The sequence below is a fragment of the Ambystoma mexicanum genome, chromosome 10 (assembly GCF_040938575.1).
Source record: "Ambystoma mexicanum isolate Mex_15411 chromosome 10, UKY_AmexF1_1, whole genome shotgun sequence".
NCBI classification, from domain to species: Eukaryota; Metazoa; Chordata; class Amphibia; order Caudata; family Ambystomatidae; genus Ambystoma; species Ambystoma mexicanum.
The window spans coordinates 537,819,421-537,842,681 of record NC_090932.1 but is presented as its reverse complement, the minus strand read 5'-3'; the positions used below and the strand labels follow the sequence as shown (position 1 = coordinate 537,842,681).

The 23,261-nt window shown below is 46.6% G+C and overlaps 1 protein-coding gene across 3 annotated transcripts in view; it reads right to left on the bottom strand.

The window, feature by feature from the left end:
- The window catches only part of FARP2 (FERM, ARH/RhoGEF and pleckstrin domain protein 2), a 4,051,843-nt gene that overhangs the window by 3,055,935 nt on the left and 972,647 nt on the right, over positions 1-23,261 (bottom strand). The window lies entirely within an intron of this gene.

Sequence of the window (23,261 nt, the reverse complement as noted above, 5' to 3'; positions counted from 1 at the left end):
AGAGTGGGTATCACCGTTAGTAGTGGTGAGGAAAAGCTAGGGAAAAGTAAGAGTGTGTATAGACCTTAGAGAACTGGACAAGTGCATCATCCCTGAGAGACATCCACTTCCCAACATTCAAGAACTGTTATCAACGATGGGGTCAGCAAAAGTGTTTTCGACCTTAGATCTTACTTCAGCATATCACCAGATTCGTCTGCACGAAGACTCAAGGCTTCTGACAGCGTTTATAACCCCGGAGGGTTTGTATCAATATAAGAGAATGCCGTTTGGTCTTATATCAGCAGCTTCGGTGTTTCAGAAGACCATGCACCACATTTTTGATGGTGATGAGGGCATTATTTTCTTTCAAGATGATATTCTTATATTTGCCAAAGATCAAGCAGAGCATGATAAAATTCTGGATGGAGCATTAAGGAAGTTATATATGGGAATGACATTGAGTAAAGAGAAATCAAAGATCCATAGGAAACAAATTGAATACTTAGGCCATGTTATATCAGAGCAAGGGACTACACCCAAGCCGGATTTAATGTTTGCGATCAATAATATGGCGACACCTAGCAACAAAGAAGAATTGAGAACATTCTTGGGAATGGCTGAATACTATTCTAAGTACGTTAGAAGGTTTGCTGATCACACGGCTGTATTGAGGGATCTCACTAGGATAAATGTCAAATATGAATGGAATGAAAATTGCGAGAAGGAATTCAATTACATAAAGAGTGCTCTGACAACTGCACCGGCGCTGAAGAACTTTGTAAGGGGACAGCGAACGGTTATCACTACAGATGCCAGTAATGTGGGTCTGGGTGCAGTGTTGGCGCAACTACATAATGGAGAGGAGTAGGAAATTGTGTTTGCTTCACGGCTGTTAAAAGGAGCAGAAAAGTCGTATGCAACTATCGAGGAGGCGGCTTTAGCCATTGTATGGGCTGTGGACAAATTTCGTAATTTTGTCTGGGGAACACAATTTGAGATAAACACAGATCACAAACCGCTTGTGGAACTATTCACTATAAAAATGCCTGGACAAAGTATCTGCAAGGATACGGAGATGGGTTCATAGAATGCAGGAGTTCAATGTAGTGGTCAAGTATATTCCAGGAGTGAGGAATTATGCTGCAGATTGTTTATCTAGGCTCACGAATGCTCAAGAAGAAAATTAATATGAAAGTGAAGAAAATCAATAAGAAATGATATGTATGCTACAAGATTCAGCTATTGCTAAAGAAGAATGGTTGGAAGGCATGAATAAGGACGTAAAATTACAGTTTATGATAAAAAATATAAACAACAGACATGTTCCTCTCAATAAGATCAAGGAAGCAGATGTGCAAGGACTGGACTGTCAGAGATGAGCTGAGTGTACAAGGTGGATATTTGTTTAGAGGGGACAGATTAATTCCACATGTGAATGTAAGGAAGAAAATTATTGAACTAGGACATGAAGGCCACCAAGGCATTTCCAAAACCAAGTGCAGGATAAGAAATATGTACTGGTGGCCGGGATGTGATGCTGAAATCAAGAGGATCATAAGAAACTGTATCCTTTGTAATAAGTCCGATAAAGGCTGTGTGGGGAGTGAGTATCCAATGGTTATGACTGATGTGCCGAGCAGACCGTGGATGAAAGTTGGGATTGATATAATGGGTCCTATATGGAGTGAAGGCAGTCAGACGTTTTGTGTAGTTATAATTGATATTCTTACACGGTGGGCAGAAGTGAAAATGATGCCTAGCGTGACAACTAAAAACATCATCAATTTCATGGAAGAGGTATGTGGTCGGGAAGGATATCCTGGAGTTATCCTTTCTGACAATGGTCCTCAATTTGTTTCGAGAGAGATGGAAGAATATTTAAAACAAAAATCTATTAAGCATATAACCAGTGCAGCGTATCACCCACAAACTAATGGAGTAGTAGAAAGATACAACAGGATTCTAAAAAATGCCATAAAATGGGCATGGGCCAATGGTGTGAACTGGAAAGAGTCATTCAGAAATTTATTATGGCGCACAGGTTTACCCCACACAGTTCCACAGGTGTTTCACCATTTGAATTGAGTAGAGGAAGAAAAGCGACTACCAAGTTATGTCCTGGATGGATGGGTGAAGTGATCAATATGGGAGTGGTAACTGATAATGCTGTAGATATGATTAGACAGAAACAAAATAGAAATAAAGTATGGCATGGCAAGAAAAGATTTAGGGTTAATGAGGAACTGGAAGTGGGTTGTTTTGTGAGAGTGAAGCTTCCGGAAGCCCTTAGAGTGAGAGGGATTAGGTGGTCTGATCCGATCCAAGTTATAGAACTATTCAAACATGCTGTAAGAACAAGTGATGGTAGAGTATGGAATATGGAAAGAGTCATGGTGGTGGATGGTAGAGTTGGTGGTGAGTGTGTGGATAAAAGTGATGGAGGTGGAAGTACAGAGAACCAGGAATTTTCCTTACCAGTTACTCCCATATATCTACCAACTGGGATGAAAGCGTCAGTGTCAAGGTTTGGAAGGAAGTACCAGAGACTGATGTATTTAACAGACGATGGAGAGTAAAGATTGGTCTAGAAAGAAGAGGGATGTGTAGCATGGTAACATCTGCTGCTACATGTGTGTGGAATCTGGAGGGATTCTGGAAGGAGAATGTGGTGGTGGAGAGGAGAACAGAGAGAAGAGACGGCTGGAGAGACTGAAGCATCTTCCTTCAGAGACTCCTCTCATATCCCCTTTTATATATCTATATCTTAATATCTAAGTGTAACAATAAATATTTTATTAATTATAACACTTGCCCCTCATGTATACTACAGTTCCCAACACTTTTTAAGAGGCAGAGCAAAGGGAAGAAAGGCAGATTATACTGTAGAGCCAAAGTTCATAGGCCAGGCCCACTAAGTGGAGAAAGCGAAAATGTGCACAGGATCACACGGTTTAAAGTGCACTAAAAGTCTTTGCAGAGTGTCAAAAAGGAGTTGGAATAGTTCACGAAACAAAGTTTAGCAGGTCTGGGGCCAACCCAGTATAGAAGTCAAGGATTTAGGGTACACCTTGAGCACTCTGTAGAAAGGGAGACCAGGAAGGACACAGTACCTTAAATGGGAAGAAAGGTCCAGCGGGGGCAGTTGTTCCTGGCAGTGGTTGCAGTTCGTTGTTCCAGCCAGAGGAAGAGAGGATCTCGTCGTGGAGGAAGTCTGGAGTCGTTGCACTGCCCAGGGATGAAACCAGCCGCGGAGTTCCCAATTTAAAAGGTGCGGTCCTTTTATTCGCGGTCAACAGTGGTGAGCTTGGCTATCCGGCCGCCGGGGTGCTTGGCACGGGCGATTCGACCAAGTAACGCTTCTGGGAGCGAAAGAGGGCGAACTGGTTGGTCCCACCAGCTCAAAGGGGAGAAGACTCTCCAGCAGAAGATCTTCCCTGTCGTCGGAAAAGTGGCGAGTTCGTTGCAGCAGGGCTTCACCGGTGGTGTCGTCGAGTTGCAGGTGGCTCAGCTTCTTCCTCGTCGGATTCTTAGGTCCTGTGGTGACTCCTGAAGTTCCAGTCCCAAAGGCCCTGCTTTTATGCAGAAAACCCCCCATTCATCAGCCTAGCTGTCAATCACACATGCTAAGTGGTGAGCCGGGCGGCTCATCACTGGGCCAATCAGAGTAGAGTGTGACTTGGGTTGTTAAGGCAACGCAGTCCAGGGTGCCAATTCCCCCCTCCACCCTTCCTGTGGAACCCAGACAGAGTGGCACCACTTGGAGGGCTTCTGTGGAGAAGCCCGCCAAAATAGTGGAACAAAGGGCTCGACCTTGGTCAGAGTTACAGAGACGGACACAAATGCCATTTTAGAATCGAGTTCTGGCAAAAAGACCCAACTGGTGATTTAATATTAAATAAACTGTCGGTATCTTTAACATTGCACCAAAAAGTGGTGCATTTAAAATGAATGGGAAAATCCTATAGAGAATATTCCGGTGGAATACTTCGCGTGGTAACCACTGCCACCAGCCAGAAACTCGACGAGGGGGGACGGGACAGTGCCCCTTCGAAAACAGACCCAGGGGCAATCGAATTACCCCTTACCAGTACTTCCACAATATGATGGTTTGTACTGGTTCTGTTCACAATTTTGGACTAGTAAAGCCAATGGTGACTTTACATGCTGTGGGAGACAGTAGTCAGTCCCAGGGTATGGAGTCCATGTTTGGGGGTCACTGTGACACCCCTGTGGTACTGCACTGAGGGTGCTGTGTACCACACATACAGAAAGACAGATGATACCCTATGGAGTAAAAAGAAACCCCATAGCCCATAAGCACATAAGTCAGAGACATACCTCAAATCATGCCTAAGAGTGGGAGGAAAAGAGTCTCACTCTTAGCAGGAGAAAAAAACAAACCCAAAAAATCCAGCAAAGCTGCTGGGGGACTCACTAGGTTTGGAAATTAGCCTTATAGGAGAATTTTTCCCAACACCCTGCCTGGAGGCCACCCCATTGCATCAACTTGTCTTGCACTCTCTTTTTGGTTTTGGCAAAGCTGGTTTAAGCCTACTGTTATCCTTGGCTAAATTATTATCACAGTTTATGGGCAAATGTCTTTCCTTTTTGTTCTTTCCTCACAAGTACCTTAATGCATCTCTTCCTATGGTTAATAGTGGATTCTAGGCTTACAGAAAAGGATTCACACAGTTCTACTAAATCCCTGGGGAATGCCTTCCGCTTCCAATGTTGAGGTCAGGGTCTCACCACCTGCCCATCTTTTCTTCCCCAACTCCTTCGTTCACCCAGTGGCAGTGCACTACAGTCCCCAGGGTGCACTTATTTCTCTGTTTATCAGTGTCCCAAAGGAACGAGCACTGCCCTTGATATGGCCCACTGTGTGCTGCTTGCTCCGGCTCCCTGGAGGCACGGCTCCCTTGCCTTGCTGCAGCCACACTGGGCTAGCGTTCCGTTCTCCTCAAGGTCAGGCAGCCAGTGGGGCTGGGACTCAGAAGGGATCCCCTGCTGGTCTCAGCCACGCAGCTTCCCTTCTCTTTTCCCAACTGCTGCTCTGTGAGTGCTTGGGATTTAGGTAGGGATCTTCTGCCGGACTAAGCCTTGCAGACTCCCTCCCGGCTTCCCAAGAGCTACCGCCCTCTCTCACTGTGCAGCCTCCTTTTGTACACCTGTGAGGTGTTAATTGTTTGCAGGTGTTTTGTCAGAGTTGGGTCTGCCTGACCTTGACCATTAGTGGGATAGCTTACTGTGAGGATTGGAGAGTCTGTTTTTCTGTCTCTCAAAGGGTTTTCCCTCATTAATCCTCCTACTCTCAGTCCCTCTCTTCCTCGTCTCAGTCCTAGTGTATTTCAATAGGGGAATGGGATTATGGGACTTGAGGTGTTCTACAAAAAAAGGAGATTTTGTCAGGAAAAGGGGTTTGAATGTAGGTTTGTTGGGTTTTGAGGAAAGAGGGGGGAAAACAAATGCTGGAATTTAGGGATGGTCTTTGTTATCCCTGATGGTTTCGTCTTCTTTTCAGTATGAGAAAAGGTTGGAGTAAGATGGGACTTTTGTGACAATATCCCATACAGACAGAGAGGATGTCGGGTAGGAGTGTGTCAAAAGAAAGGGGATACTGCGTCTCGCACAAGGGCATTCCTCCAGTAGTCCCCAAGGACCCCCTTCCCAGGTGATCCTCCCCCCGCTTGCCCGCCCCCAAGTTTGGGATCCAAGCGCAATGGCCACCTGAACAAAAGATCCCCAGAGCTTATCCCTGAGACTTCCCTCAGGTTTCTCACAGTGGGGAGATTCCATGTTTAGGGCCTGAATGCAACCGTCGCGGCCCGCATCACTAAACCTTCGGGGAATCATTAAAAACGGAAGGTTGCCTCCTGCCAGCTTAGGTTTTTTTGTAAGCTCTGTGTCTACTGCCGGTTTCTGCCATGTCCAGGTCTGCTATGACAGCACTGAACAGCAAAGACTGTACAGTATGCGGCGCATGGTCGAGGATATCAGTGATGTCGTTCTGAGAGACAGGCTTCAAAAGAGCGCCAATCCCCACAGACCACGATTACCTTCTCGACCTCCTTGCGGTATCGCGCGTTCGGGTGCACTTATGGATTTAGTTGTTGGAATTCCACATCCAGGGATGTGTCCACACTACTGGCATCATAGAGTCATCTGCCAGCTGTAATAACCCAACCTCGTCCGCCATAAAATCTAGTATTGGATCAAAGCTGCACCTCCCATCGGCTGGAACCCATATGGTTTTGGGTCACCCTTCTTGTCAAAAATCAACTGCATTGAGTCGAAGAACACGGAACGAGTGTCCAGTATGAAATTTGATCTTGGGGGGCCGCTGCCAGTTGAGAGGCTTCTTGGCCTGAGGGGGTTGCCAATGGTTTCAGCGCAGGAGGATGTTTCTCCATGGGGGTTTCGCTCGAGGGTATTCGACCTGCCTTGGCTGCCTTCATGCTGGGCTTAGTTGGAGTCGTATCCATCTGCAGCACTGAGGCCGAAGCCATACCAGTTGAGGCCTTTTAAAAAAAAAGTTTAGCATTTGGTTCACCCACTCCTCCCTAGACGAACCCTTTGTGGGGTATGACTTACCCCTTTAGTTCGACAAGCCAGAGTCACATCTGCATTTCTTTTTGTGCAACAAGGACGATGAGGCGTGATGCGATTTGCTACCGGAGTGCAAACATTTTTGGGACTTCTTGTTGCAAGTCCATATCAATGTTTCTCGGGAGTAGGGCCTTCAGTGTAGTGCTCCGAGGATCTTGGAAGTGAGGGGATTCATCACCAGCTTAGAACCACATTTCTCCGTATCATGCCAGACACCAAGACACCGCACAAAGATAGTGTGTGGATCTGTGATTGACATTTTGGAGTTGCAGAGCTTGCAGCATTTAAACCCAGACGGGTTAGTACTGACATATTGATGTAGTATCAAATTCTTTCAAATTGAATACAAGCATGTTCCGAATAGTTATCTATCAAGATGAGGAATCTGTGGGAGAATGCAATCCATTGAAAGATTACATTTAAAGTCCTTATGCCAAGCAGTTACATAGGGAAGAGGGATGGACCTCATATCTAGCCATTTACAAACAATCTTTATAAAGCTTGGATATAAGCCCAGACATATGCCCACTTTTAAACATGCTTAGAAAGAGGTCTAATAGCAGTTGCTCTATCAGTGTCACAGAGAGCCCATTGTCGTAATTGCCAATATTTAAAGTGTTCCGTTTAGGAAATCCCAAATGCATCGTACATGCAAAGGAACAGATTCAACTGCCTTTAAACAAGTGGTAAGGAAATTCACACAGCCCTTCTTCCATACATCACATACCCTCATTTTAGTAGGAGGTGTGAACTCCACGTTATATTGGATAGGCGTGGCTAGCCCAGGACAAGATGTTAAATGTCGCTTAATTGAAATCCTATCCCAAATGTGCCTACACGCCTTAAGAGCTGGCAGTTCATACATGGCTCTTGGCCTGTCTTTCTAGCAAACCAGGCCATAGCGCGCATAGCATTTACCAACAACTCTCGATTTGAGTTACGAGGTCTTCTGCAACTTCGGATCTATCCAATCCCAACAAAAATCTGAATTTAGCAGCTTTGTAATATTCTCAAAGATTAGAAAATCCCAGCCCTCACTTTTCCCTAGGTTTGTATGATGTACCTTTCGAAAATAGCTCGTTGAAGCCTAAGAAATACAAGTCTGGCAATACAGACAGTCAAAACCTGGCAAAAAATAAAATATTCTTGGCAAGATATTCATTTTTATAGTGGATATCTTTCCGAACTATGATAGAAGGTGATCTGACCATCCTATAAAATGGACTCTAATATACCACAGCTTCGGATAGTTGCCCCGATAGGGGGCCAGAGTTGGCGCATGAAAGGGTCCCCCACCTCCAACCCCACTCCCAACCCCCATAGTACTTAACTATACCATGTGCCTCTCAATAGCAGGTAAGGGCTAGCAATGAGGTGGTCTATTCCTTGCTAAATGTAACATTCAGCACTTCACTTTTAGTGAGATTAATCTTATATCCAGAGGCTTTCCAGAAACAATCCAGCAGCCAAAGCAACAGGAGGGAAGAGGTCAGGAGAGATCAGCAAAAGTAGGTCTGCAGACAGTTATTTTAGGAGGGAGGCCCCTATATGTAATCCCCCCAATCATGGGATCATTCTAAACCTGCAGGCAAATGGCTCAATTACCAGGGCGAACAATACGGGGGACAGAGCACCCCTGTCTTGTACCGCTTTTTACATCAAAACTACTGGACGGAAACCCATTTAAAAATACTCTGCAGATGAATATGCATACAAGGTCATCACCACACTAATATAATTATCTCTCAGACCAAATCTCACCAATACTGCCTCAAACAGTCAATTGAGTCGGTCAAATGTCTTTTTTGGCATCTAGCACCAATAAAAAAGATGGGCGGTTTCTTGTGGGCAATATCTACCAAATGAATCATCTTTCTAATACTATCAGTTGCCTGACTTTTCGCAACAAATCCATATTGTTATAGCACTTGTTCTAATTGTAGGGCCAACATTTTCACATCCCTCTTTAGGACCAGATTTAGAACCAATATGTGGCGATAGGAGGCACACTCCGTGGGGTTACTACCCTCTTTGGGAACAAAAGCCATTCTAGCCTCTACGATAGTTGGTGGAGTTCTGCTCTGTTCAAAGATATAATGGAGTTCTTCATGTGAAGTCTTAAGTAGTGTTCCTTGAAAAGGATTTATCAAAAGTTGCCATATACGCATCTAGCCACAGAGATATTTTGCCATCTTTAGGAAGTTCATAGTGACCAGGATGTCGTATTGTGTTTTTTTTTTAGCGTTTCCCTACGTTCGTCTTATTGGGTAGGGAGTGAGCGTTTATCTAAAAAACATTCAGTGTCTGAAGCAGTGTTCCCTCTAAGCTGTGCATATGAGCGCTTGCCCAGGTTCCTTCTCTGTGCTGCTCAAACTGCACACACAGACTATTCCAAATTTCTTAAGAATTAATAAAGCACACAATACAGCAGTTACCTGACATTTTATTTGTCTCTTAATAGAGCTATATTACACTAGCTAGTCGTTATATTCTAGTGTAGTCTATTTACATTACCCTACTGTGCCTAGCATGACATTAAACTAAAAACAGAATACACCCTCAAGAAGTTAAAAATGAATATGAAAGTGGCTCCATGAACAGCAGAAGATCTAAGATATGCCTGCGTACAACCTTCCCTACCCACCCATGACTCCTATAATTGACTCTACCACGCTTATGACTAACTTCCTCCGGCCAGGACACATCAAGGTAGTACCAGACAGGGGGCGCTGTTGAGCAGCCTGCAAAATGGCTGCTTAGCCGTTGAGCTCCGTGTCCGGATAACGACCATCGGAGGCTAACAACACCATCCTGCAGTGAAAATATATGCCCCGGGTAGCAGCGGTTCCAGGCTACACTTTCATCCTTTCCTGGCCAAAATCGGACAAGTACAGCCTTGCTACGTCGACTCGCTAGCTGGGCTGGGCGGGCTGTGCGGGATGTGGAGGGGCCTACCCTGACTGCGTGGTGCGGGGACGCTACGCGACTGCTGGAGTGCGGCTGCCTGGAGGTGCCGCCTGCCTGCCGCCTCCGACGCGGCTTGCTGCGGCGCTCGCAGCGGACTCTCTCCTTCTTCCCTGCCCGATTGCCTGCTTGCGGCTGCCGGGGCCGAGCCTCCTCTATCTGGGCGGGCAGCGCCTGTCCCCCGGCGGGTGCTGCTCATCGCGGGCTGGCCCCCCCCTGGCCCGGGGGCCTCTCGCCGGCTTTCCACCCGCCCCACGCGGCCCGGGCATGACGCTGGGGAGGACCAGCTGTGGGCAGCTTGCGGCCTTACCAGACCCCGCAATGCAGGAGGAATCGGAGACGGCCTTCTGGGGCGGGCACCTACATATCGCTGTGCGCTCCCTTCCTGCATACCATCCGGACCCGGCGAGACTATAGGTGAGGAGCTGGGGGGGCGCCAAATTGGAGCTGCATGTCCTCTGTTCCCTAACTTCACTGACCCCGCTCCTACACTCAGCTGCCATAACACCCTCACAGAGCCTACGCTGCTGCTATCTACCACACTGCCCGCCGGTGCACCAACCTACTAGGCGACGCGGCCTGCGCCCTATGGTGGGCCACACACAACACAGTGCACATCCTATATCAGGTGCACCCAGGTGGGCAACAGCTATTGATATAAAGGGGGTATCGACCCCTGCATGTGGGTCAGCGCCGCACTAGGCTGCGGGCATACATCAAGTGACATCCACGCTGTGCATCAACCGCCTGTGGTGGCTTGACCCCAGGCCTCACACTCGGATCTTCGGTCGCGGAGACCCCTCATACTTGCTTAGCGTGGTTTGGCTGAGCAGGCCTATATTGCTCTGACCTGTGTGCCCCCCCTCCGCCATCTCCCCTTGCCTGGTGTCGACTCTGCCTTCCCTGAGTCCGTTCTGCCCCTGTATCCCTTCTTTGTTGCGCCTGGGTACGGGCGGTCTTCCTACTGCCTCTTACCATTCCGGGGGCTTTGAGTGGTGCTTCCTGCCCCTAACCTTGTGGCTGACCCGGCTGGAGCCCCCTCTCGGGCCGCACTGCGAGACATCCACCAACAGGTGCATCAGCACTTTTAGACAATCCAGCCTGTACCCGCGCCCTCTGCCTCATCACACCATCGATCTGGGGGCCCAGAAGACCTGTTCCCTAGGCTCTATAGGTGGCACCTGAATACATCTGCACGTATCAAGACCCACCCTCAGGATGTCAAATAGATCTCGCGGTAATACCAAGGCTAGGGCAATGGATAAGTTCACCAAGCCAGCATCCAGAAGTGAGCAGGGGGCCACCTCCTTGAACCACGACGACACAGAAACGCTGTTGGACCCCCCCAGCCCGATCTCACCACAATGATGGAGTCCATGGCAAAGAACTTCGCCTCTTTCCATGAAAAGCTAGATGATATGAATGCCAACGTGGCCTCACTTAGGACGAAACTGGACCAGCATGGCACTAGAATAACCGAGGCTGAAACCAGAATCGGAGCAAATGAGAATGGCGTGCTCACCCTCCAAAACACAGTTACGGAGCTGGTGCGCGACATGAAGTGTCAAGGCCAAGTGCGATGACCTAGAATCGAGGTCACGCAGAAATAACGTCTGTATCATGGGGGTTCCTGAGTCCACACTCATCACTCAAGGGTCGGATGGAATTGGCGGTGGAGACCCTCCTCAAAGACCTCCTTGGCGACCCTCCGCTCTCCCCATTCTTCACAGTTGAGCGGGCACATCGTTCGCTAGCTCCCCGCCCCAAACCAGGCGACTACCCTGGTACAATAATAGCTAAGATTCTTAGCCATAGAGACAGAGACCACATAATACGCCTTGCACGTGGGAAGGGCGAACTGAGGATGGAGTCGCATGTCATCAGCATTTTCCCGGACTTCTCCGTTGGAGCTCAGGCGGAGCGCAGAAAATTCAACGGGGTGAAGAAAATGCTTAGGGAAAGGAAAATCGAATATGCAACGCTATTCCCGGCACGCCTGAAATGCACCCACCATAACAAACTATATTTCTTCACAGTTCCGGATGACGCAGTGACATTTATTGAATCACAGATCCCACTGAGGGAGCCTGCAGACGACCGGATGGAAAATGACTGAGGCGGCTTATATTTCCAATTAGGGGGGCGTCCTCCTGGGCACATCCACAGCCGCTGGCATAAGTTCCTCCTTCCCCCAACTATACAATATGACACATCATCTTCATCGTATTGACGGCAGCTTCCATCCGCCCTTGCCTCAAGCGGGTCTAACCTTCCTCCTCTCAGGCCCCGCCATATGGAGGGGCTGTGCCTCGCGGCCCTTGGACCCCCCCCCCACAGACACTCAGTAATTGGGCATGCCATACTAAATGCAACCTTATTTCTTATTGTCTGCTACCATCCAACATTATGCCTCTTTTTCTAACACTACGCACAGAAATGCCGCCGATGGATTAGAGGTGCTTGTTGCATCGTATCATTTGCTAATTTGGGTACACAGCAGTGGCGACCGCCGCTGCAATTGCAATACCTGTATTGATGGTTTGTTCTCAGTTTTGCCCCTGTTGGGCAAGCGGGCTGGTGTTGCCAAGTTGGGTACGGCACTCTGGCACCTGTGTTCTGGGTGGGGAACATTGCACTGCTGGTCGGGGGTAGGCAGTGGGTGGTAAAGTTGAGGGTTGGTTAAATTAAAACGGCATGAGAGCGGGGGATATGGTTACAAGGAGGTGCAGCTCTACTGAAGCTGCGCGCATGGTATTGAACGGTAAAAAATATCGCTGCAGGGATGATCCATAATACGGCACTATGTCGCTTAATCTTATGACATGGAACGTCCGGGTGTTAAGTAACTTAACTAAAGCCCGCAGGATTTATGCCTGATTTATGCCGCTTATGCCCAGAGGCATGGAATTAAAATACTTCTCCTTCAAGAAACACACGCCCTGGGGCGCCTAGCAACATGCCAGGCTCCGGCCTGGGGCTCTAACAGGTACTACACAAAATACTCAACTCAGGCTAGGGGGGTGCTCACCTTGGTCCACAAATAAGTTCAATTCTCACTGCGCACCAGCCATATAGACCCGGAGGGCAGATATGTAATCCTTCACTGCCTTCTAGCTAACGTGGAATGCCTCCTCATGAACACATACGCCCCGAATTTCGACACCCCAGATTTTTTCGATGAAGTGACCACCATACTCACGAGATACATTGGAGTCCCAATCATATGGTGGGGGGCGGGGGGGGGGGGGGACATGAACCTGATCCTAGACAACGAGATGGACAGCTCTGGAGCCGCCCGCAGAGCTTCATCACGTGCGGCCAATAGATTACATACACACACAGCAATGCTGGGCCTCAAAGATGTCTGGAAAGTTCTTCACCCACACACGAGAGAGTATATGTTTTACTCATCAGTACACGATAGCCTGTCGAGAATAGACCTCTTTCTCATAACAAGTGGAATGTTGGGCAGGGCCATAGACACACAGTTACTACCGCGCACACTTTCAGATCACTCCCCGGTAACATTGCGGATCAAATTGGGGCACAACCCGCCTTTCCGTTCTGCTTGCCGTTTCAAGTCGGAGGCTCTGAGAGACATTGTCTTTAAAGCTGAAATTCTAGCTGACATTAACACCTTCTTTGACTGCAATAAAAGACACAATACATCTGACGGGGCCCGGTGGGAGGCGTTCATGGTCTTCACTAGAGGAATGTGCATCTCCAGAGAGGCCGGGGTCCTGAGAGACATTAAAAATAGCCTACAGCGATCTGAAGCAAAGCTTAAAGAACTTGAGAGGGAGTACACCACTGCCGCTTCCCCGGCCACACTGGCACAAATAAGATCAGAGCTGGAGGCCTTCGAGGCCCACGCCCAGAGGGAGATACAATACTACGCCCGTCCCCTGGCAGCGCGGAAGTACGGCGAGGGAGATGGACCGGGGAGAACTTTATCCAGGCTGGTTCGCGCAGAGGGGGGGGTAGAACCCGCATTGGCTGCATCAAGGATGCAAGGGGCGTCCTGCACTGGTCCGACCAACCCATCCTTGAGACGTTCACCGAATTTTACATAGCCCTGTATGCTCCCCAGCAGGAGCACAGCATTCAGGATACAAATCTCCTTCTGGACCAAATCCCTATGACCCTTCTCTCCCGTGTCACCAGTGATCAGCTGGATACTCCGATCACCCTTCCAAAGGGCAAGGCACCTGGCCCAGACGGGCTCACCTCAGAGTTTTTATCAAGAGCACGTCGCCATCCTTGCACCCAGGCTCCTAGAGGTCTGGAATGAATCGCTTAGCCTGGCCACCTTGCCCCAGTCCATGCGCAAAGCCTTCATAACCGTGCTCCCCAAGCCGGGCAAGCCACTGGACGAATGCGGGTCTTACAGACTGTTAGGGAGAATTCTCTGTAAAGGCTAATTTCCCAAACCTAGTGAGTCCCCCCAGCAGCTTTGCTGTATTTTTGGGGTTTAATTTTTTCTCCTGCTAAGAGTGAGACTCTTTTTCTCCCACTCTTAGGCATGATTTGAGAATGTCCTTTGACTTTGTAATGTGTTTTATGGGCTATGGGGTCTTTTACTCCATAGGGCTTCATGTGTTTTTGTTAAGTGTGTTACACAGCACCCCCAGTGCAGTAACACAGGGGTGTCATAGTGACCCCCAAACAGACTCCATACCCTGGGACTGACTACTGTCTCCCAGGGCATGTAAAGTCACCATTGACTTTACTAGTCTTAAATTGTGAACAGAAGCAGTACAAACCATCATATTGTGGAAGTACTGGTAGGGGTAATTCGATTGCCCCTGGGTCTGTTTTTCAAGGGGGCACTGTCCAGTCCCCCCCTTGTCGAGTTTCTGGCTGGTGGCAGTGCTTACCACGTGAAATATTCCACCGGAATATTTCCTATGCGATTTTCCCATTCATTTTAAACGCACCACTTTTTTGGTGCAATGTTAAAGATACCGCCGGGTCATTTATTTAATATTTATTCCCCGGTTGGGTCTTTTTGTCTCTGTAACTCCAACTCAATTCGAGCCCTTTGTTCCACTTTTGGCGGGCTTCTGCACAGAAGCCTCCAGAAGTGTGCCACTCGGTCTGGGTCTACAGGATGTGTGGGAGGGGGGAATAGGCACCCTGGACTGAGTTACCTTGGCAACTCAAGTCTCACTCTTGTATGATTGGCCCAGTGGTGAGCCGTCCGGCTCACCACTTAGCATGTTTGTTTGACAGCTAGGCTGATGAATGGGGGTTTTGCTGCATAAAAGCAGGGCTTTGGGGACTGGAACTTGAGAAGTCGCCACAGGACCTAAAGAATCCGAAGAGGGGAGAAGCTGAGCCATCTACAACGACAACACCACCGGTGGAGGCCTGCTGTACGATACTCAACACTTTCCCGACGACAGAGAAGATCTTCTTCCAGGAGAGTCTTCTTCCCTTTGAGCTGGTGGGACCAACCAGTTTGCCTTTTTCGCCTTCCTGGATCGTCTTGTGTTCGAATCACCCGTGCCAAGCACCCCGGCGGCCGGATAGCCACAGTTCACCACTACCGCGAATAAAAGGGTAGTACCTTTTAACCGGGAAACTCCGTGGCTGGTTTCTTCCCTAGCAGTGCAACGACCTCCAGCTTTCCTCCACATCGAGATCTTCTCTTCCCCTGGACGAAGCACCGACTTGCACCCGCTGCCAGGAACAACTGCCCCCGCTGGAGCTTTCTCACACTTTCAGGTACTGTGTCCCGCCTGGTCTCCCTTGCAACAGATCGTCCAAGGCGTCCCGTAAATCCTTGACTCTCTATCCTGGGGTGACCTCGGACCTGTTAACATTACCTTTCCAACTTGATCCAACCTCTTTTTGACTTTCCTGCAAAGACTTTTAGTGCATTTCCACACTGTGATCTTGGGCACATCCCGCCTTGCTCTCTCCAAGACTGGGCCTGGCCTATGAACTTTTTGCTCTACAGTAGACTCTGCCTTTCTTGACTTGGTGTGATTCTTTAAAAGTGTTGATATTGTGTGTTTTTCCCATTTCGGCCTTTTCTCTCCCTTTTTAAATAATTATTGGAGTGCCATCTATGGTTACGCGCTCACCTCTGCTTTGCTAAAAAAGTGGTGTACTAGCCTAGACTTATCAAATAATTAATTAGGGAGGTGTATATATTTCTAGTGACTGTGTTTGGACTTGCTTGACATATTAGTGCCAGTGTATTTTTACAAGTGTGTTTTTAAATAAATAATTATATACTTTTATACCAAAGCTCTGGTCAGTGTTTGCTTGTACTACTGTATTTTTGGCCCTATTATGTATACTCTATATACTGCCTAACTCTTCTTGAGAGAAGTCTGACTGCTCAGCCACAGCTACCAGGTAAATCTGGGTGGTGCAGACTGCTACAAATTGGGTTTACTGCCAACACCTGTAGTCTTAAACTTTTTGCAGTGGTCCCTTAGGGAACTGCACAGGTTTCTGCCTAACACAACCTCTATCTCTAATTAACACTGATACGAAAATCTTTGCCAAGATAATTGCTAGTAGATTCCTCTCCATAATGACTCACTTAGTTCATCCAGATCAGAGTGGCTTCGTCCCCGGTCGGTCAATGGCCGTCAACATCCGCCGGCTGTTCAATGTTATGTTCAGAATTGATCCCAATGCCAGTGCCGTGGCAGTCACCCTCGATGCCCAGAAGGCATTTGACATGGTTTCTTGGCAATATATGTGGGATGTGCTGCACAAAATGGGAATCAGTCCTTGTATGATGTCATATATTAAACTACTGTATACAAAACCGCTGGCCAGAGTCCTAATTAACTCCCAGGCCTCGCCCCCTTCACGCTCCATAGGGGCACTCGCCAGGGCTGTCCATTCTCCCCAATACTGTTCGCGCTGGCTATCGAGCCCATGGCTGACAATGTTAGAGACAGGCATACCCGTAAGGGTATACGTCTGCGAGACACTCCGGAGATAATCTCAATGTACGCTGATGAAGTACTTCTCTATGTCAGAAAGCCGTCCGCCCATCTAGACCCGATTATTCGTGACATAACCAAAATTGGCACATTCTCGAGTTTTACTATAAATTACACTAAATCTGAAATATTTCCGTTCACTGTGGCAACCGCCCAACCAACATGTGAATTTCCTCTCCGCTGGTCCCCAGGCGAAATCAGATATCTTGGGGTCCAAGTATCCCTCTTTAAATCTTCACTACTGACCGACAATTACACAGTTACGGCACAGCTTGTGGAGGCCCGGATGCTGAAATGGCGCAATCTTCCGCTTTCCTTATCGGGTAGGCTGTCCCTAATTAAAATGATAATTGTCCCTAAGCTTCTATACATCTTCGTAAATGTCCCGATTTGGCCTGGGAAACAATACTTCAGGGACCTACAAACTGCATACGCCCAATTTCTATGGCACTCTGGCGTGGTTCGCAAGAAGTGGCAACATATGGCTATTCCATATGAGAAAGGGGGCTTCACCAGACAACCTTGACTCTTTCTGCTTTGGCTCCACGAAAGGCTACTAGACCTGTACCCATATCCACTTGTTTTGGATTGTTGCAATATGAATAACGTGCAATCACGAAAATTGCTGTGACTCATGGTAACCCACACTATGTAACCCAACTGTCAGCTGAAATTTGGATATGGACTGTAAGTAAGCAGTCTAATTGGATGCGTAAACTCATCCCATGCTTCCTATTCCTTGTAAATATGTCACACAAGCACTTGGAGTGGTACCCTTGCAAGTTAACGCATTATCAATCTTAATTTGCCCTCTAGGGATTTTGAGTAGGCAGATGTCACACTTACTGTCTCCTACGTTGGCATTGCTTTCATTAGCCTTTAAAGGCATGGTCTAGTAAAATTTTTTATTGTCCCTACGCGTCGGCCATGTTTTTTTAAGCCTAAGTGGCTCGATTTTAGAAAACTTTCCTATGGACCTTACCCGAGTTTTCGTCCATTAAACGCACGCGAAAACAAGCACCAGGGAGCCGCCATTTTCTGATAATCCTATCAGTTCCCCCATCGCCCTGGCTGACCTGCTTTTGCGGCACTAAATCAATTCCCCCGCCCCTGAGCCTGACATTATCCAAACATTCATATTCCCCGCCTCTCTCCGTGACGTTACTGTGCTGCGTAGGCAAACGCGCCCAGTCGTCTTCTACGCGACTCAACCCGGAAACCAACACAGACCATCTCACAACACAGCGCGCCACAATTCGGAATATGAAACTGTACTTTAAAATCAAACAGCAACACGGTACATTTGGTAAAGTACATTTATTTTACATTAAATGTTTAGAGAATATTCAGTAATTGCCATATGAACTCCGAAAGCCATTTATTTTCTTTTATCTGTATCCGCATGGTACACAGGGTATTGCTTTTCGTTAAAAGAAGCACTTTGGAAGCACGGTGAACCGCAAGGCTGTTCCATCAACTAGGCACTAGTCCATCGTAAAGGTTGATATGTTGCTTCTAGCCACTAGTACAGCGTAAGGGCATGTGGGCCCTTGGCGATCGTCCCATAAAATTGTCAGTGTGCTCCAGTTGTTCACACGAAGCTGCATACTGTAAAAGCCATCTGCTGGTGTCTCAAACCGATGGCAGTAGCAGAAGGGGAGCAAATACCTGTTATGAAAACAAAAAAATTATAATTAGTCTCGCCAGCCGATCTTCATTAATATTACTTATTTTATTTATTACAGCCGATCAGAAACCATTTGCTTGCAAGGATAGTTCAATGGAGTATGTTCGGCTCTAAAATCAATGCGAAAAGTAACGAAATAAATCGAGGCCAACACACAATGATAAACGACAGTTAGTCTACATGCGTGAGGAATGATATGATATATGATATGGCATTTATAACGCGCCTATACTCAAGTGTTTCTAGGCGCGACGAGGCAGGTGGGGAACAAGGGCAGACAGACAACGATCCTACTAGGCCAGGTGTCTTTCTGATCGCGCATGGGGAAGGGGGTAGGGCAGGAAAAAGTGCTGTACATGGTTAGTTGAATACAAATTAAATAATAGGGCCAGCTGGTGGCAAGTGCAAGGTAAATGCCAGGAGAAGGCGCTGAAGGATACAGAGACAGTCCCGTAGTGCAGGTAGGCAGTGCAGGGAAAAGTGGCTGGGCCAAGGACCGAGATCAGTGAGACCAGTGGACCTGCATGCCCATGTGCCCACTACGAACACGTTTTCCTTGCTTTTCCTAGCTCTTCATTCATTTATTCATGCATCCATTCATTAAATCTTCATTCCGGTATAAAAGCGTGTAAACATTTACTTACATTATATTTGAAATTTCCATTGTGTCTCTTCGTAATGCAGTCTGTAAAACGGACCGTGCTCTTGACAACGATTTTTCGTATACTGAACTAAAATGAAACTCGGTCTAGTTTCTGAATTTTCTGCCTTATCGTCTCTTACGTTATTGCGCACCCCCTTCAAATGTATTTCTTTCGGCATGGTACCTGTCTCAAGGTCAAAAAACAATAGACCCTTATACTTCCAGTGCGACTTGTGGGCCTCATCTGGGCGCGAGCTGAAAGTCAAAGCCGCTGTCCTTCGCATTCTTTATTTGCAACATCACGTAGTATAGGCATCTGTGAGAACTTGAAGTTTAGAATCCGTCTATGTAGTGTGCCTCAATGTGCAAATGCGAACTGGCTTCTCTCCCAAATGCCACGGCCCGCTTGGCTGGCGCGTTCTAAGTGCCCCAATTTTGTCCCCGTTGTCTGCGAGCTTTGCAGCCCAAATTGAGACATTTAATTTTTGGCAGAAGGTCAGGGAAAGTATAAAGTACCACAGGAGTGGAGTTAAAAGTGAGATTTATTGTTTGTTTGTTTTATTATTTGCAATACGCAAGCCTCCCCTCCGTTAACAGTGTGCAGCATTTACATTTACATGAGATGAGACATGAGAAAAATATATACATACACATATATGAGGTGAATAGAGAGAATTCAAAGATGACACCCAGCTTGTTCGCCACCCATGATGGTGAAGGTAGGGGTTAGGGTTACAGGTACACTGTACAATAACATTTATTTACAAAAAGACAATCGTATTGCAATTATTTAAACCGGGATTTGTACTTCACAAACAGCTGTGCTTCGGGTGGGCATGGCACAGTCGCAATGTTCGGTGGCAATGGATCACTGCTCTGCACAGAAACGTCCAAAATTCCATATCTGTGCTTCTCTAACACAGCAACAATAAGGCCTTTCACAAAGTCGAACTGCATTTCATCATAGACTGGTTTGATCACCCATTGCTTACTTCGTTTTGAAAACACCTTAGTGTAGCGAGGCATCCTTACTTTACCCCTAGTCCTAGATTGTTCACGTCCGACATTGCTGTTATGGGCCAAGACCGCTAGTAGAGTGCGATGTTTCATGCCCCGAAAGCTAAAATGCAAGCGCTTTGGCCTGTACTTAGGCACATATTGTGGAACACCTCCAAATCTCCTGTGTGACAGAATTCTGTCAGTCCTCTCAAATCTCTTGATAGAGTTTTGCCGAAAACAATCTTCTCAATGGCTTTGTGTGTCGGTGAAGATGGAATCAACCACTTCTTCTTCCGTGCCTCCTCTGGGGATAAAGGGCCATGTTCACATTGGTGGAAATGTTGATTTGCTGTCCAGCGGTGAACGTTGGTACAGTGGTGCGTTTTTGAGCTCCACCAAAGATGGTTGGTGATAGAATGGGACCACTGCAAAATACTTTCAAAACCTTTTTTTTCCCTGCAGCCAAGATTTTCTTATTGATTGATTTAGCAAGATGCCATACGTCAAATTGATGTTTAATATGTGGGAACTGCTTTCTCATTGTCTTGGCAATTGAAACGTGTCTATCCGTGGCTATGAGGTCGATGTGCATTCCCCTTGATTGTAGATATTCCACTGATTTTATAAATCCTAGTTTCTCCACGGCCACTGACGATGTACATTGTGTTACCTGCACGACCACCGAACTCACAATTTTCTTACTATCCATGTCCTGAAAGTGGTAGGTGCAGTACTTGGCAGAAAATCCAGGGCTGTCGCACTGTCCCTCGCCGGCTAGCCTGAATCGTTTGCCTTCAAATGTACTTGCTAGAGACAATTGTTCAATTTCACTAATGGCCGGAAACAGATAATCACGTTGGTATATGTAGTACAGCGCTTTAGAAATGAAATGGAGTCCCACAAACTGAAAGAAAGCCTCTAACTTTCTAAAACTGGAGCCACTAAAAAGTGATGCAGCTGCACACAGTAGATTGCCTGCTGGCAGTTTCCCCAGCATCGGTTGTGCAGACCATGAGAACCTATGATTTAATCTACAGGCGGCATTTATTTTGACGTTACTGCCTTTTATTTGATGAGTCACATTAATCAATGGCTTCCCACATACTTTCCCTCTAATGGAATGCACACATTTCAGCATACTTATAATTTCCATCAAACAACTGTTGAATACAATGTATTTGCTCTCTTTCATTAGACTGTCATCCTGCGTCAACGTTGTTTCGGCCTGCGACGTTGTGGAGATTTCAACACATTGGAAAGTAATATCGCTGATATCAAGTTCTGATGCGTCTATGGATGCTGCGGCTGGTTAATTCTCTGTCATTTCGACATCTATTACTTCAACATTGATGGGAGAACACAACAATGTCGACAGGTTTTTTGGTGGCAAATTTTTTGGCGGGTGTAGATTGTGTGAATTGATCTGCAACTACTTCAGAGCTATCTTCAATACATTCAATAACATCTTCTTGTGGTGGTGCGGTCGCACTGTAGCTATGGTCCAATGCAACTTTGCTGTAGTCTCCAAACACAGTTAATTAATGTTCTGGCCATTGGACATGAGCATCTCGAGCCTGAACACGCCTCGCCTCAATTAATAGTTCCTCCATAGTGTACACGGTCTGGCAAGCCACATCTCTCATTCGCTTCACTGTCTGTGTATGTATAGTTCTGACACCCACGGGTAACTGGAGGAGAGATTGGAAAAGGGATGTTCAGTTTAAACACAAGATAAAGTGTAGTATAATTGACTGGAAAAAAACATAAAATAGTCCCCAGCACAAACATTTTTTTAAAGTTATGAACTGTTTGTAACTAACCTTTTTTTGTTTTTTTTTCTTTGCAACTTTGACTCGACCTTCAACATCTGCACGCTGTAGCTCCGATTCGTTTCCGCATGTCCTCCCTTCCTCTTGCGCTGCAACAACTATATTTTCTGTATCCGCATAGACAGCACGGAATGAGGCTCCATCGTCTCCCTGAAACATAGTACTTTCATTACTATGTATCAAAATATTGTTAGCATAAAACACACGTGAGGACGAACACACGGGTACATCTCAATAGCCAAACACTATTTAAACATTGTGTGCAACAATCAAACGACAAGTATTCGACCAGTGATGATCTATTTCGATGGAGCTGTCAGTATCCATACCTCTGGCTCTGCATGGACTGCCATGAATGGTTGTATTGGAGAGGAGGCATCCGCATCTCCCTGAAACAGAGTACTTGCATTAGTATGCTTTTCAATATTGGAAACACAACACACACTTGGGGTCGACGACACAGGTACATATAAAGAGAACCACAAATGATGCATTGTCCAAAAGAATCAAGGAAAATCTAAATATGATCACATTTCATCGACTTATTTCTCCGATTCCTTTGCATCTGCATCATCTAAATGAGATGTTGTGATTGTGGTGGAAGCTCCGTCGTCTCCCTGAAACACAGTACTTGGATTAGTATGGTTTTCAATATTGGAAATATAACACACACTTGGGGTTGAACCCACAGGTACATATAAAGAGATAACCACAAATGATGCATTGTCCAAAAGAATCAAGGAAAATCTAAATATGATCACATTTCATCGACTTATTTCTCTGATTTATTTACATCTGCATCATCTAAATTGGATGTTGTGATTGTAGTGGAAGCTTCGTCGTCTCCCTGAAACACAGCACTTGCGTTAATAGGGAAGAAAGTATAGCAAATGGAATCACGTTATATGATCACGCATGATGGAGCTGTCATTATCCATCCCTTGTGCTGCTGAAGAATATCTATGGATGTTGCAAATGTAGTGCGCACTTCCGAAAGCTGTTGCGCCGATTCGTATACGCATGGTCCCGCTTCCACTTCCCCTGGAATTACTTGAATGTCAGGCTCTGCATCAAGTGCAGGGGTTGACGCTCCATCAACTGCCTGAAACATAGTACTTGCATTAGTGAGGATTACAATAGTGAAAACATAACACACACCTGGGGTCGACAGCACAGGTACATATCAACGGCTAACCACAAATGAAACATTGTGTAGAACAATCAAACGACAAGAATTCCATCTCTGATGATGACGCTCGATGGAGCTGTCAGTATCCATACCTCCTGAAGAACATCTAGAAATGTTGTAGATGTGGCGGACGCTTCAGCATCTCCCTGAAAGACAGTACTTGCATTAGTATGGATAACACTAATTATAACTGAAAACAAACACCAGTGGACGATAACTAAGGTGTATATCAATTGGAAAGCACTAACCAAACATTCGGTAAAATAATTACACGATAAAATAAAACTATTACTTGACATGCATATAACAAGTCTGTAGCGGATTAGCCTAGTAAGATTACCTGATACGCGCTAGAAGTGGTTGATAACTGCGACCACGTCAAGGATGTAGAATG